Genomic DNA, 14,098 nt, shown 5'->3' with positions numbered 1-14,098 from the left:
GCCGCGTAATTAACAACTGTGCAGGGTGAATGGCAGAGTAATTTGGAAAACGACTAATTTATATCGCCGCGGCTTCGTCCGTTAGATATAAATTACCTTTATTGTACCCGGATATTAACAACTGTCTTCGAATCGTCGGATCAGAGTTCGACGTAAAATTATCGTCCACGCGCAATTATTCGTTCATTGTTCCTTCTCAAACGTGTATATATATATATATATATAGTCACGTGCAAATCTATCGTCTGTCGTTTACAAGACAGCTCGGTGTCCCTCTTCACGCTGAGTTTACGTCGGATTTGTACGGCGCGTGCGACTGTACGCGAGAGGGAACAGCGATCTGACTCCACGCGCTGTTTGCTGTTGCCATTGTAATATCTCGTTACGCGCGTTCTCGCGTATTAAGACGCCGCCCGCCGTCGCCACAGCTCGCGCAAAGTCGTGAACGGTCTGCAAGAAGGTCGCGATCTAGATCTTGACTTTTGCTAAACCAGTTTGCGGAGGCCACGGAGCCGCTCGCTGGGAAACACGCTCGAGGCTACTGACCCTTCCGTGCTCGCAAACGCGCCACGAGACCTCGCGGTGTACGGGTGTGCGCTGCAAGTGAGCGTGGAGTTTCGACTCTTTCCGACCGACAGGAACCATCTTTTTCCTCCGGATTCTTTCTTTTATTAAAAGGGAAACGAGAAAAGAAAGTAAAAAGAAAAAAGCACACGCTGCATGGGAAGCCGCCTACGATATTGCAAAAAGACTCTATAACATGCAAATATGAAACATTAAATCTCATTACGTAAGTCATAGGTTTAAATTCGATAGACTAATTTGATACACAAATAGAGAAAAATAGAGAAATGTATATTTTTTTTTAGATTTCTCTATTACATCCATTGCACAGATAAATCCTCTCGAATCGTATAACAAGATTTTCTTCGATTTTTCTGTCGTGCTCGTTACTTTGTAATGATTGATGCAACTGAGATACTGTAAAAGGACTGTTTACTACGCGAGTTTGGCTTTATCATCAAGCCGTCTAAATGGGGGGGGGGGGGCTTCGCGTGGGGACATCGGGTCGCTAGATTAAGTAATGCGTGTCTCTTTGCTGCACGGCCGGTATTGACTGAATTGACAGTCTTCCGCTTGCATGCGTGCGATCGGCGCGAGTTACGAGAGAGAGAAAGAGAAAGAGAGAGAGAGAGAGAGAGAGAGAGAGAGAGAGGCCCGGGGAAAATGAGTGTGTTACAATAGCGTCGATAACGGAGATGTCATCTGTCCGAACAAACTGACGTTAGTTGACCCTAGAAAAATTTCAAGTACGCAACGCACGATCCGTTACTTTGGACGGTCGTCCTCATTGATTGAAATAGATGGATTGTCATACGCACGCACGCCGGCGAACCAACTAGTTCATTGATATTACGTCTACATTAAATTACGCCGATTCTGTATACTTTCTGCGATCGATGCCGCATGCTGTGTATCAAAATTAATTTAACATTATCCAACGTAACGTTAATAATACGGCCCGATATTATCGGTATAATTATCGGAAGTTTATCCCGCTGTAATTTTCATCTAGAATTCTCGATGGGCTAATAAACTTTTTCTTTTCGTTCGATATTTGAAAACGTCTATTAAAGATTTCAGAGGCTTGTGAATATTTCTATTATGTGACGGACCGAGTAATCTCGATCCTATGGATCCGGATGAGCAGCTACGATGGTAGTTGGTTACGGCCCGAGCGCGCTTCGACGTCGTGGCAATCAACGGAATTTGCCGCCGTCCTGCTCCCGCGCTCGCCAAACCTCAGGCTCTCAGGCCGATGACTATTAAGTCCTTTTTTAAAACCAGCCGGAGTCCTGCAGCCGTGGGACCGGCTGCTCCCACGGAGAGAGAACGGTACGCGATTAGAAGGCATTTTGACATCGTGTTTCTCATCCTTGTATCTTGACAAGAGAGTTGCTATTACCCCTCGCTTCAGGATGAGGGTCATGGCTAGGTCGACCTTTCTTGCCTCTTTCTTCTCCTCTTCTCTTTTCTTCTCCTTCTCTTCTCTTTTTCCTCCTTTTCTCCTCTCTTGTTCATTTCCCCATCTCTATTATCTATCAAAAGCGGCGTGTACGTTTAGACGTAAAAGTTTCTCTCTCAATCTCATGATCTGTTCTCGTAGTCGTGTGGATCCGCTGAAGAACGGATGAAAAGTCGAGGAGGTGAAGAGAATACGAGCGAATACGGACGGTAGAGAAGTGTATGCGGGAATCGAGCACGGAACTCTGTGCGCAAACACGACGATTGTATTACATCGAACGTTCCATTTCAACGAGCCATCGGGCATGCATGCGAAACCCTTTTAACTTTATACAATGCACGTTCTTTTTTGATCGCGACGATTGTTTCCACAAAGTTTTATTCAGGCCAGTGGTTTTCAAGAATAATTGCAGATGATCGACAACGGATGATGTCAGACAGCTTGAGAATACTTTCTTTAATAATGCATTGATTCCATAATAATTTATACGTACAAGTAACGTTCGAGATAATTCATTATATACGTAGTCATTAATTCGCGAATAAATTGAATTTTACGGTGAAGGTAATTTCGCCGCATCAGCGCAGTCACATCATGATTGATTAATCGACATTTCCGGCGGTCGGTTTACATACGGAGAACATAGAATTCTTTACAGTAGCATATTCAAATGGGAACATAGTTAGCATACTTTACCTCATAAAATATTAAGTTCGCATGATTAATATCCCTAGTTTGTTACTGTCATAGTTATATGTTATTGCATTTTAAGCTCTGAATCATTTATCACGGTATACGTATTAAGCGACTGCCATTCATTTTCAAATTTTAATGTGCTTGTTTTACATAAATTAGTTCCACTTTGAGAAAATATCAGTTATTTTATAAAATACAGTGTAACTATTATTATATTGATTATGTGATATTTTTATATACATAGTTTGTTATAACAATTATTGTTAATATTTAAATACGGTTGAAAATGACGATTAAAAAATTACATGCTTTATATATAACCTACGTGTATGGAAAAAATGTTTAATTAAAATGTATCGCAAGCTGGCCAGTCACATCGGGCGACATTTGGCGCCAGATTGTGTGCAAGAATTTGTTAATTCGACTCAGTTGGCAAGAATTCGTTAATTGGAACGTTCCAGCTTGCTTCCTAATAGAATTAGACGAGGGAGGGTCCCCGGTCCTCGGTTCCTTTCAGTGGAGCAAAAGATGCGCTCCTTATTACAGCGCAACATCTGGCATTGTCATTTATTGTGTTTTCGTTTGGCGATATTGCAACTGATAACTTTAGAAATTTAAACATCAAAGCGTCAGATTTCGTATGCAGTGATTTAAAAAAAAAACACAATATATTTTTACCATTGTATCTGTTTTTGTATCGACGAGCGTTGAATATATTACACGTAAAATAAATATAATTAATTTTACAACAAACCAAATTAATTTCGTAATTCTCAGTCTGCTACCGAAGGTTGAAACGTGAAAAATTAAAATAAAACCGAATGAAAAGTATATTTTAGATATAGACTATAAATTGAAGCAAAATTAATTTATACGATAATTTCGAGTAACTACATTCATAATAAATGAGTATCTGTAATATATTATAGAATAACATTTTCGTGTTTTTGTTTACAGATTGGAGTAAATTGACATTCTATGGAAAAAATGCGTTCATCATTCATGATCACGAGGTAAGTAACGACCTTCACACGTATACGTTGCGAATAAATCATATAATTAGATTATTAAATGTCTAGCCGGTCGTCCATAAATAGCATATCTATATGTAGGGAAACTTAGCAATGCTAACTCTTCGATGATCGATACTAATTGATATTTTTGTGGAACATGTCGCCATGCAAACAGCTTTAATGAGTCATCGATCGGACGGACCGTCGATGTTATTAGAACGGAATGCAACATATCGATCCCTGAATGTACGCTCGAATCTGTGCATTTCCGTTCGGACTGCAAATTCTCGTGGCGTGCCTTCGACATGTGGAGCGTGAAGATGCCAGCGGCATCACGCAAACACGCGGTCTAATCGAAATTAGTTGACCATTATGTTTAGGGATAAACGTCTTATGAAATATTTGGCTGCACTTTCATCTTATTGGCCAACTACGTACATGTTATAACTTTAACACGATATATTAGAAATAAGAACTGAGCTTTCCATTATCTATTTGCATCGCAATAAATCTGTTTACAAATTTTTTTTACTGTCAAATAAAATGAACGAAATTTTTATTAAAATTGAAAATTCTAGAGTTGTTATTAATTGGCTAATACATTATTAAGATCATTTTTATGCTCAAAAATAAATGTAGATATGTGTAAACTAATAGTTGTACCATAGGTATTAAGCCAATATCGATGCAGTTATTTGAAGCATGGAAATATCGGTAAACAGCGTATATTGGCCAATTAATAGAATGACTATAATTGCAACTAATTGAATATGCCAGACTTTTCAATGAATAATCAAGATATTTTTAGTTTAAAAAATCTTACACTTAATAAAACATTAATTGACGGTGAAATATATTACAGTTTAATAACTAAGTATAAAAGTCGGTTTTTATATGTCTTCTTTTCTGTCATATATATAAATCTTTTTAACTTTTCTAATAGTAAATTATACTCTTTTACTGTAATAACTGTAATTATGTATTAATGCAAAATTCCTTAATTAATGAGAACCTCTATAGCACATATCTCGATAATAACGATTACATCACAAGATATTTTTTGCTAAACCTACTTTATATTAATATAGGAATTATTTCATATTTAATTAAACAAATATTATGAGTTCTTTAAATATGTATTATATTAAACTATATGTATAACATGAAGATAAATGTATAATCGCGAAATATTTTTTGGAACATTGTAAATTTTTTTCTCTTTTATTGAGATTGACATTCTTCTATTGGCATATTTTAATTGACTTAAAACGATTATATTTATTGTAATTATTGTTATAATATTTAATTTGCGTTTCTTTAAATATTGTAGTATGATTGCTACTGTGATTTTGTTATTGCAAAACAATTTGCTATACTTTTATCTATTTATGTTGACTTTGCAAAAAATATCCACTTGAGCTCACCAGTAAATTTAAATATCGAGCAAATGGGTGTTTTTTCCCGATAAACAGTAAATACAAATCAATCTCTCACGATGTCGAAATATTCTATGTACGCATGGTAGAACATATGCATGTGTATTTATTTTCAATACCATATACGGGTATCAATATTTGACTAATTCTAATTGCAATTCTAATTCTTATATTACATAAAATATAATTTATTTTTATAACTATTGTAATTTACTACATCATATTACCATCTTGTTTAAATTTTCATACTTATCTCTACTTATTCATACTTATACATATGTATATATTCACTTTTGCAAAAATTAAATTAAAAACGACTATACTGAAACTGACAACTTTTCGCACACACAAAGATGTTACGTTTAATTTTAGAGTGTATGTACATTTTAACGGCTTTTAGAAGAAGTTGTTTTAGTTAAATGTTATTCTCGCACTCTGCTTATTCGTACTGCATTTGTATCGCGCTTGAATACGGGTATGCGAATAACTTCGTTGTTGTATTTTGCATTGGCAACTTTGTGATAGACCAATAGTAATGAAGCATCTGGCATACATAAATTGAATTAAATCAATATAAATTGAAACCTGCGCATTGAAGCAACAACATAAAGTTTTTGATTTGTATTTATAAAATAGAGAAAATAGAAATCTAGAGAGGAGAAGATAAAAAGAGGAAAGGATGGAAGCATATTTATCATAGTAATCATAGTAATGAGCATGTACTGAGAGAGAAAGAGAATTTTTTTTTTTTTTTCTAAATTTTATGAGAGCAATTTCAATTTTATTTGCAAATTTTTCCAGCGGCAAATAGCTATTATTAAAAGTGCCTTTGCTTAAAATGCAAATTGTGACGAAAACACTGACGTTTATTTATAATGCGAATTCTTTTAATACATGTTGCAATAAAAGGCGCCATTTGGACTCGCCATTTAAAACATCGTGCCGCGAAACGAGCGATGGTAAATTTCTCCACGTAAAAATTCTAACAAAAATTATAACGAAAATAATAACGCAACGTATACACGAACGGTGGCAGCGCAAACGGTCGGGGCACGAAATAGATTTCCCAAAAGAAGAGCGAGGCTTCGATGGGAGTCGACAGATTCGGTAATTGTCACGGGTCACTGCGCGTGAAAATCAGAAACAGATGCAAAGTAGGCAATTAACGGTGGAGAGATCGCACGGGGAAAATCGCGCCCGCGCGTGATTGGCTCTCGAACGGTAAACGATCTCTGCCACGGTCCTTCTTGCTGGGCGCGCGTTGCGCATTCAGGTAAATTGCATTTCGATCGACCCAGTTTTTATTTCAATTTGTCGTGAATTTATGTGCGAATTATCGGAGAAAGAACACGATGGCAGAGAGAAAGAGAGAGAGGGAGAGAGAGCTCGGTCCGTAAGAAAGAAAAATAGAGAAAGAGGGCAGAGGGAGACTGGAAAGGTGTGCGGGAAGGTGGCACGATTTACTCGCGTCGTTTCTCGGCACCCTCTCGCTAACTACGATTCAATTTGCATTTCATCCAATAAATCGCGCCTCTCGTCGCACCTTTCCCGGCGCACACACGGCTACGTGTTTTCCCGGGAATTCTTCATCTCCTTACCTCACAACGGGCAACGTCGCGAAAACTCGTTTAATATGACTTTAGTTCTTCCACTGATAACGAGTATTCTCTTTTCTCTCGCGTTCCCCCCCCCCCCCTCTGCCCTCCTTCTCCGAGATGTCGAGAAATGATGAAATTATTTTTTGTTTATGGATAACTACAAGGGTGCTCAACAACACGCTCGTTTACGATAAGAAACACGAGATTCTTGACACATACATTTACATACAGGAGCGTGTATATTTTATTTATCAGATTCGATAGGTTGTTAGATACCGCGTGTATCAACGAAGCTCCGTGATAAGGAGCATGACATGTTTACACGCAAAAGGGGGTGCGTGGTTTAATTATTATCAACTGGAACAGATGGGCGTTTAGATGATAATTGTATCGAAGCAGTTGTTTTTGTGAGAAACTTAAAAATAAAATCGAGCAATTTTCAGATGAGGATGCAAATATAGGAGAAAATCTGATAAATTTTTTTTCTAGCTATAGATTATATAATCTATAATATATGTAAGTTCTGTTGCAAGATATACGTTATGAGCATAAGCAATACCGTGTAAAAGCTTGACGAGGCTTATCTTGAAATTTATTCGCTAAGCAGTTATAAGATTAAATCTGTTAGGCTAAGATGTAATAGCACAGTTGTATCAATGATCCAATAACGTTATCAAAGATATATTGAGCAGTATCATAAATATAGTTATATTTCGATTTCCGTCCACATTGTATTTTCTGGACTAGACGGGAGTCTCTTAAACGGCGTACAAATAGTCGGCGTTCATTCTTCGCGTGACACGAGCACGCTAATACTTCACCGACTTTCCAAGCAACCGACCCCTGCTCAACTATATTGCAATCGTAACCCTTTTCCTCCGTGCGTGCAACACGGAAGAAGATCCACGCCGATAAAAACCGCCGGTTGTGTCGACCGCTACAACAAATGCATCTACCGGTCGATTCGGCCCTCATGAATTTTTTGGCATTTTGGTCTACGTTTATACAGTGTAACGACGTCATTGGCCCGTTTAGAAGTAAATTACGTTTCGCATCCAATGGTTGCATCCTGAAAAAAGTTTTTGGTTGTACATACGTCGAAAGTGGTGTCCTTTTCGTGTCAGTTTTTTATGTAAAGTTGCCGATTTCAGCGTTCTAACATTATTGCATAATTTTTGTCCTGTAATAGATGGCGTAAATCGTGGCCAAGAACATTCCAGCACGACTTTTTCAGACTGTTTGATCATTTCAGCACTTGCACGCGCGTTACCTCGCGACACGCATGTAGGAACTCTCGCGGAATTAACCGATGCTTCATCGCTTTCGCGAAGCTAATCTTGGCTAATCTATCAATTTGCGAGGACCCAACTTAAGAGACTACATATCGACTCACGGATAACAAAAAATACGGTACAATATGCAACACGAACGTAACGGCCTCGTGCACAAAAGGCCGACTTTACGCCCTTGTTACATAATGTACTATTATTTAAAAGTAGTTTTTCTTTCGCAAAAGATAAACTGATTATGGAATTTGAAAGAGAAGTTTGTTTTAAACTTTCTCTTTCGCGCGATATAACACTAGATTCAGAAATCAATGCAAAGTGAAAGTCGCCTTAAGTAATAGTTACGTCAAAATAAATGATTCCGGATTGGATGGTGTTATCTGGTCCGTGAGGAAATAACACGCGAGGCGAAATCCGCATTAATATTTCTCGCAAATATTTTTCACCGAGCAGATCTCGCGTGAATTAAAATTACCGAGCGGCCCAGAAATTTGTCATAAATCCGCCGCTGAAAGCGTATGAAATAACCAAAGAAATAGCGGTGGCAAAAAGTATCGCGCCAAACAGTCACGTCTCCCGTGCTCGCTCTCTGTGGCAAAACCCCGAGAGCGTTTAGCAAGCGAGAAGGGCGGCGGAGATAGTCGTACACGACCATCGTACACGCACCGGGAATATTTCGTCGACATGCAAGCCACAATCTAGATTACCGGGCGCGGGGGTAGTGCGCCTGGGAAAATGCAGGACGTTGAAATAGGCAATTTTTCTCTTCCATCACGGCGTCGCGGCCACGCGTCGAACATTTGCAAACACGTCGATTCGCCATTCTGCGCGAGTCTCTCTTTCTCTCTCTCTCTCTCTCTCTCTTTCTCCCTTTTTATTTCCCTCTTCCAACGCGGTGATATGAATTTTCGCATGCGTCGAATCGAAAATTGTTTCTGCCTCCAGCGCATCTCCTCCGCGAACTGGGAAATGTTTTTTACCCACTCTGACAAAAACGACCGTTTTCTCTGATCCATATATACATGCGCACTCGTGCCGGCACGCACGTATGTAACTTCATGCTCGAGTCTCTCTCTCTCTCTCTCTCTCTCTCTCTCCTTTTTTTTATTTTCACTCTTCATCGTCGTAAATCCGAAGAGTACATTTTATATCTCGCGATGCGTCTACTCCAAGCGGATTTTTTTCGGACAAATAGACGCGTTGAAAAAACGCACGGATAAACCGCGCCGTGTGTCTACCGCGTGTGATTCTCCGGCTTATTGCAAAACTTCACGTTTGGTTTGGCTCGCGGCTTGTTGTATGTAACGCGTGCGTGCGCGCCAAGATAACGGGATATGAATCATTACGGCGCTGGCGGAATTGTGGTTTCTGTTCTTCTATCTCTTTTCCGTTTTCTTATAATAATGTGATTTTCTTTCTCGTTTCTCTAACAGCTCGTCGACTCTACGTTCAATCACGTGTTTGGGATTTTTTAATACAATGTATTTAGGCTAACAGAACATTCGACAAAGCAAAGTTGCGAAGTTGTCTTGTAAAGTTTTCACTTTTGACTGTAACATGAACGAATAACGAATTCTTGATTGAAATATAAATTAAAAAATAAAGTGCGTTTAATAAGGTTTATTTTGAGTTACCTTCTTAAATTTCTTATATGCCTTCTTTTATATAATGTAAGAAAAATTATATTGCACGATAAAATAGCGACAGAGAAGTGAAGAAGGGCGAGAAAATTTTCGTCGATATAAATTTTATTTTCCCCAAAGGAGCACCCGCGACTCTCATCCCTTTATTCATAGGAAGCACAATTGGTTCTTTTTTCCCATCCAGTCCTACACCTCGACTCCTAATTTTAGCATAACAACGGAGGGTGATGTCACCATAGAGAATTTCTACAGCTTCTTAACGGTACTAGCTTCGAGGGACGATTGCACCCTTGTCGCGGGACACCAATTTTCTGAGAAAAACTACGTTTTACATTTTTGCTTTTTCGTGGATACTTTACATGGATGCTCTGCGAATATAAATGACGCGTCTTTTGAAAAGCCCAAATGCGTCAACTTAGTTTATTTATTACAAATGTAGATTCAAACATTATTTAGAACCTTTGTTACACTGAGAAAAAAGTAATTAATTTGACTAAATTTTTCAACTTGATTAAATTTCTATAGTTGAAGCGTATTTATCTTAAATACACGAAACATTGAAACTTTAATTCAAGTATTTGTATATTTAACTGAAATACATAAATAATTTGAATTAAAGAAATTTAATCAAATTAACTAATTTAATTAAATTAACCATCTTTTTTCCGTGTATAATTTTATTAATTTTTAATTATATAAGAAATAATCTTGTAATCCCCTTTCCTCAAATTAGGTCGTAAAATTTAATTAAATTGCGAGTGAACGAATAATAACTTATTTCAGAAAAAATTATACGTTAATACATAATTAAATTTTTAAAATATTTTTATTATTGAAAATGTAATATGAAATCCATCATATATTTATTAGCTTCAGTGAAATTTACTGATCATTAGTCATTTGACAAAACCATTACTGCTATCATAGTTTATTGTCTATGATTTCTTTTTGTATTTTTTGCTAGATTTTCAGAATATCCTGTTCTTCATGTATATCGTGTTCCTCTTTGCTTCGAAGAGCATTTTCCACTGTGCGCGTTCTTATCTTGTATTCCAGTTCAGTTGTTTTGAATTCTTGCAGCGTCTTCTTTGCTTTACAAGACCTTTCCGCTGTTTGAAGTAGTAATAAAACGCTGAGCGTGGTTAGTAAAATTATTGAAATAATTAAGTAAATAATTGTCAAGAAGCTCGTTTAATAACATCAAATAATAAAACCATTATCTTTTGCATTTCTTTAAAATTCTTCACGTTTTCTTCTCTTAGATCGATTTATTACTAGTAACATTTCTTTGATAAAAAAAGTTACATAAATTATCATTGGACTTAGGTAAATATAAAACAAATTTGTTAGAGGGAAAAGCGACTCTCCTGGTTTAGTCCATTTCACGATTTCGTGAGCAATCTCTTCTTCTTCGACTATACGAAGAAAGGGGCCCGTATCTTTAAGAATTCTAAACTCTTAATCAGTGCACACTTATTGTAAATTAAATTTATCGGATATCGAATCAGCGAGACGTCGATGTTATTAAAGCAGACGCAATCGTCTTGAAACGATGTAGACGCGACGATGTAACACGGCAATGTTATGTCAGGCGCTTATCCCGAGAACAATGAAGTTTACGCGATGCTGAGTGCCGTTATCTTATAACGACGCGAAGGATTAAGTTTCAAGCATCAACGGAGCTTGCACCCCGGCGGCTGATTATGATGCTTCGGAGCGTATCCGTGGAACGGTCGTTGTATTCACCGGTCCAGCTTCGGAAAACTCTGTCCGGCATAATCTCTGGCGCGACATTTGCGATAACAATATTCTCTCATACAGGATTTGCACGAAGAAATTTATATATTAATTTTTTTTTTTACGGAGAGATCCGTTGTCCCTCGCAATTGATTAAAAAAAGTATCAGATTAAATCTAAAACTTCGCATTTTTATCAAGATGTAACGCGAATCCGAAAAATCTTTAGAGGTTAAGCATATTTAGATATTTAAATTCCAAAATATATTTTTTATTACATGTGTGTGAAAGTAAAAGATTGTAAAACTATTGGACTTTTGCAGTGGAAATCAAAGGATGTTCAATAGTGAGTTAAAGAAAGAGGCGAGAATTCTCACTCTTTCTCCGTATTCTTTCGATTCTTCAATCTTGCCTGCAGATAATATTCGGATATGCGACTCGACTCACGTAAGCTTCTCACAACATCGTCGCGCCTTTCTAATACTAGAGCGATCCCGTCGCGATTATTAAATAAGGCGCGGCGAAAGTGGCGGTGACGCGGATGGTTAGCGGCCACCGTAGCGACGGCCGAGGGCAGGAAATCATGCATAATTCAACGGCGAGAACTTCGTCCACGGTGGCATGATGCGGCTCCAGGAGCCGAGAGTATCGCTGCTGCATCTTGGCGCAAGGAATAACGGTACTTTGTTCTTTGCCTCTCTCGTCGCGGCTGGTCGTGCTGCTTTGCGGTTCACGTAATCGTACCGACCCATTAACATCGGCCAACTTTTTGCGACATTTCGAGGACTCGACTACTCCAACCGAGTTGTTGGAGGATGTTTCAGCCGGGAACTCTCCTGGGAACTCCTCGAAGAATTTTAATGGCGCAAAGACAAATTGTCGTCTATCGGACGAATGTTAATTCCGTTGACGTAATTCTACACTGGGGAACTTGCGGGAAGCGCTTGCGCGAATTTCGAGGAAGCACAACATTGAGGAGAGTTTGCCCAACAATTAGCCGTTAAATCACTCGACGTTAACAATTTTAAACGCATGGCAAATTTATTGCGTTGAGTTTTACACGAATCGAGAAGATGTTTCAATGTATAACATGAGGTTTTATATAAGACATGTAGTTTTTTTATCAATTATATTGATCTAATTCAGAACAAAATACATGTAATGCATTTCGTAACATCTTTGATTAGTTGGCTTATTTTTGAAATCATTCGTCACAGCCGTATTGTTCCGAAAACGTTCACCGAAAAATTGGAAAAAAATCACAGGAAATTGTAAAAAGGATTTGATTTCATTTTGTTTTACCCTGCCACTCCGCGCATGTATTTTCTCGATATACATCGAACGTATTCATTGTGCTTTCATACGCTTCCGTTGTACCATCCATAAAATCGCGACGCGAATACCTTTAGTGCAATCGCATGGAAGAGACAAGAAACGGTATTTCCGATATGACACGAAACCGGCGAACGGATCCGTTCTGCAAATACATCCAATGTAAGCCTATTTGACTATTAGTAATAAATGTATTGTGAAAACAAAAACTCTAAAACGTTCTTTTTTTAACATTTTGTAATTGTATTTATTTTTAAGACTAGGTTGGTTAATTTATTACACTAAAGTCTGCACGAAGTAAACGGTATCCGAGATTATCCGATATATAATGTATATATTATGGTATTCTTATAATATTTAAGTCATGCAGAAAGATTCATAGAAAATTATTTAATAGAATAAAATTACAACTTATATTAATTATTAATTTTATTTAATCTTGAGATAATACATCTGGTTAAATGGCATTTAGTTTGTGTTTCTAATGTTACAGTAAATTATTACAATAATTAGTCGATATTTTTAAAAGTATAGAGCTAGTAAAATAATATCTAATAATCATTAAGTCTATAATTTTGTTAAATGAGAAGCTGTAAACATATATAATCTTTAGTATCAATTTACACACACACACATATTCACGCTATACAGTGACCGTTTGCGAATAATATGCAACCTAGGAACAATGATCATAAACTCAATGCTGTTAACAAGGTGGTTCTACAAACAGATGTTACTGCGCTTCGCTACTGTTGCGTGATTTATTGATCGCAGCTTACCGATGATGACAGAAAAGATCGCACGCTATTAACACAAACTGCTTTTGTAACTCGATCCGGCCTATATATCCATAGATGCTTTTAATCCTTCCGATCCGCAGCGTTGAATGCACTGCTGCGACAAATTACTAGGATCGTGCGAATGCAGCTGAGAGAGTTCCGCACACGCACACGCACACGCACACACACACACACACACACACGCGCGCGCGTTCATACCAATACAAATTCGTTATAAAATGAACGTGAACGAGAGACAGTAGTACAAAAAATATAAAATAATGAAAGTAGCGTGGATTGTCAAGAGTAACCACAAAAATATGACTTAAAAATTGTTTTTCGTAGTTTCCTGTACAAAATTTTAGAGGAAATTAAATGAGTGAGTAAATTAGATGTAGGATGGAAGAGTACGTCATATAATAATTTATTCATTGGATAATAATGATGGATAATAATCCGGGATTACTGCATAATGGGCTAGAATTTATATTGAGGTTTCAACGTGTAGAGAGAGAGAGAGAGAGAGAGAGAGAGAGAGAGAGAGAGCGAGAGC

General features: G+C 37.5%; 1 protein-coding gene across 3 annotated transcripts in view; it reads left to right on the top strand.

The window, feature by feature from the left end:
- The window catches only part of LOC105839349 (putative polypeptide N-acetylgalactosaminyltransferase 9), a 217,757-nt gene that overhangs the window by 102,139 nt on the left and 101,520 nt on the right, over window positions 1-14,098 (top strand). For all 3 annotated transcript variants that reach the window (XM_036293852.1, XM_036293850.1, XM_036293851.1), the window contains one exon: window positions 3,680-3,735. The gene's annotated coding sequence lies outside the window, so the exon portion shown is untranslated. The remainder of the gene's footprint in view (window positions 1-3,679; window positions 3,736-14,098) is intronic.

The sequence above is a fragment of the Monomorium pharaonis genome, chromosome 11 (genome assembly GCF_013373865.1).
Source record: "Monomorium pharaonis isolate MP-MQ-018 chromosome 11, ASM1337386v2, whole genome shotgun sequence".
Taxonomy (NCBI): Eukaryota; Metazoa; Arthropoda; class Insecta; order Hymenoptera; family Formicidae; genus Monomorium; species Monomorium pharaonis.
Note: the sequence above shows the minus strand (reverse complement) of the source record. Positions and strands in the feature narration are given on the sequence as shown.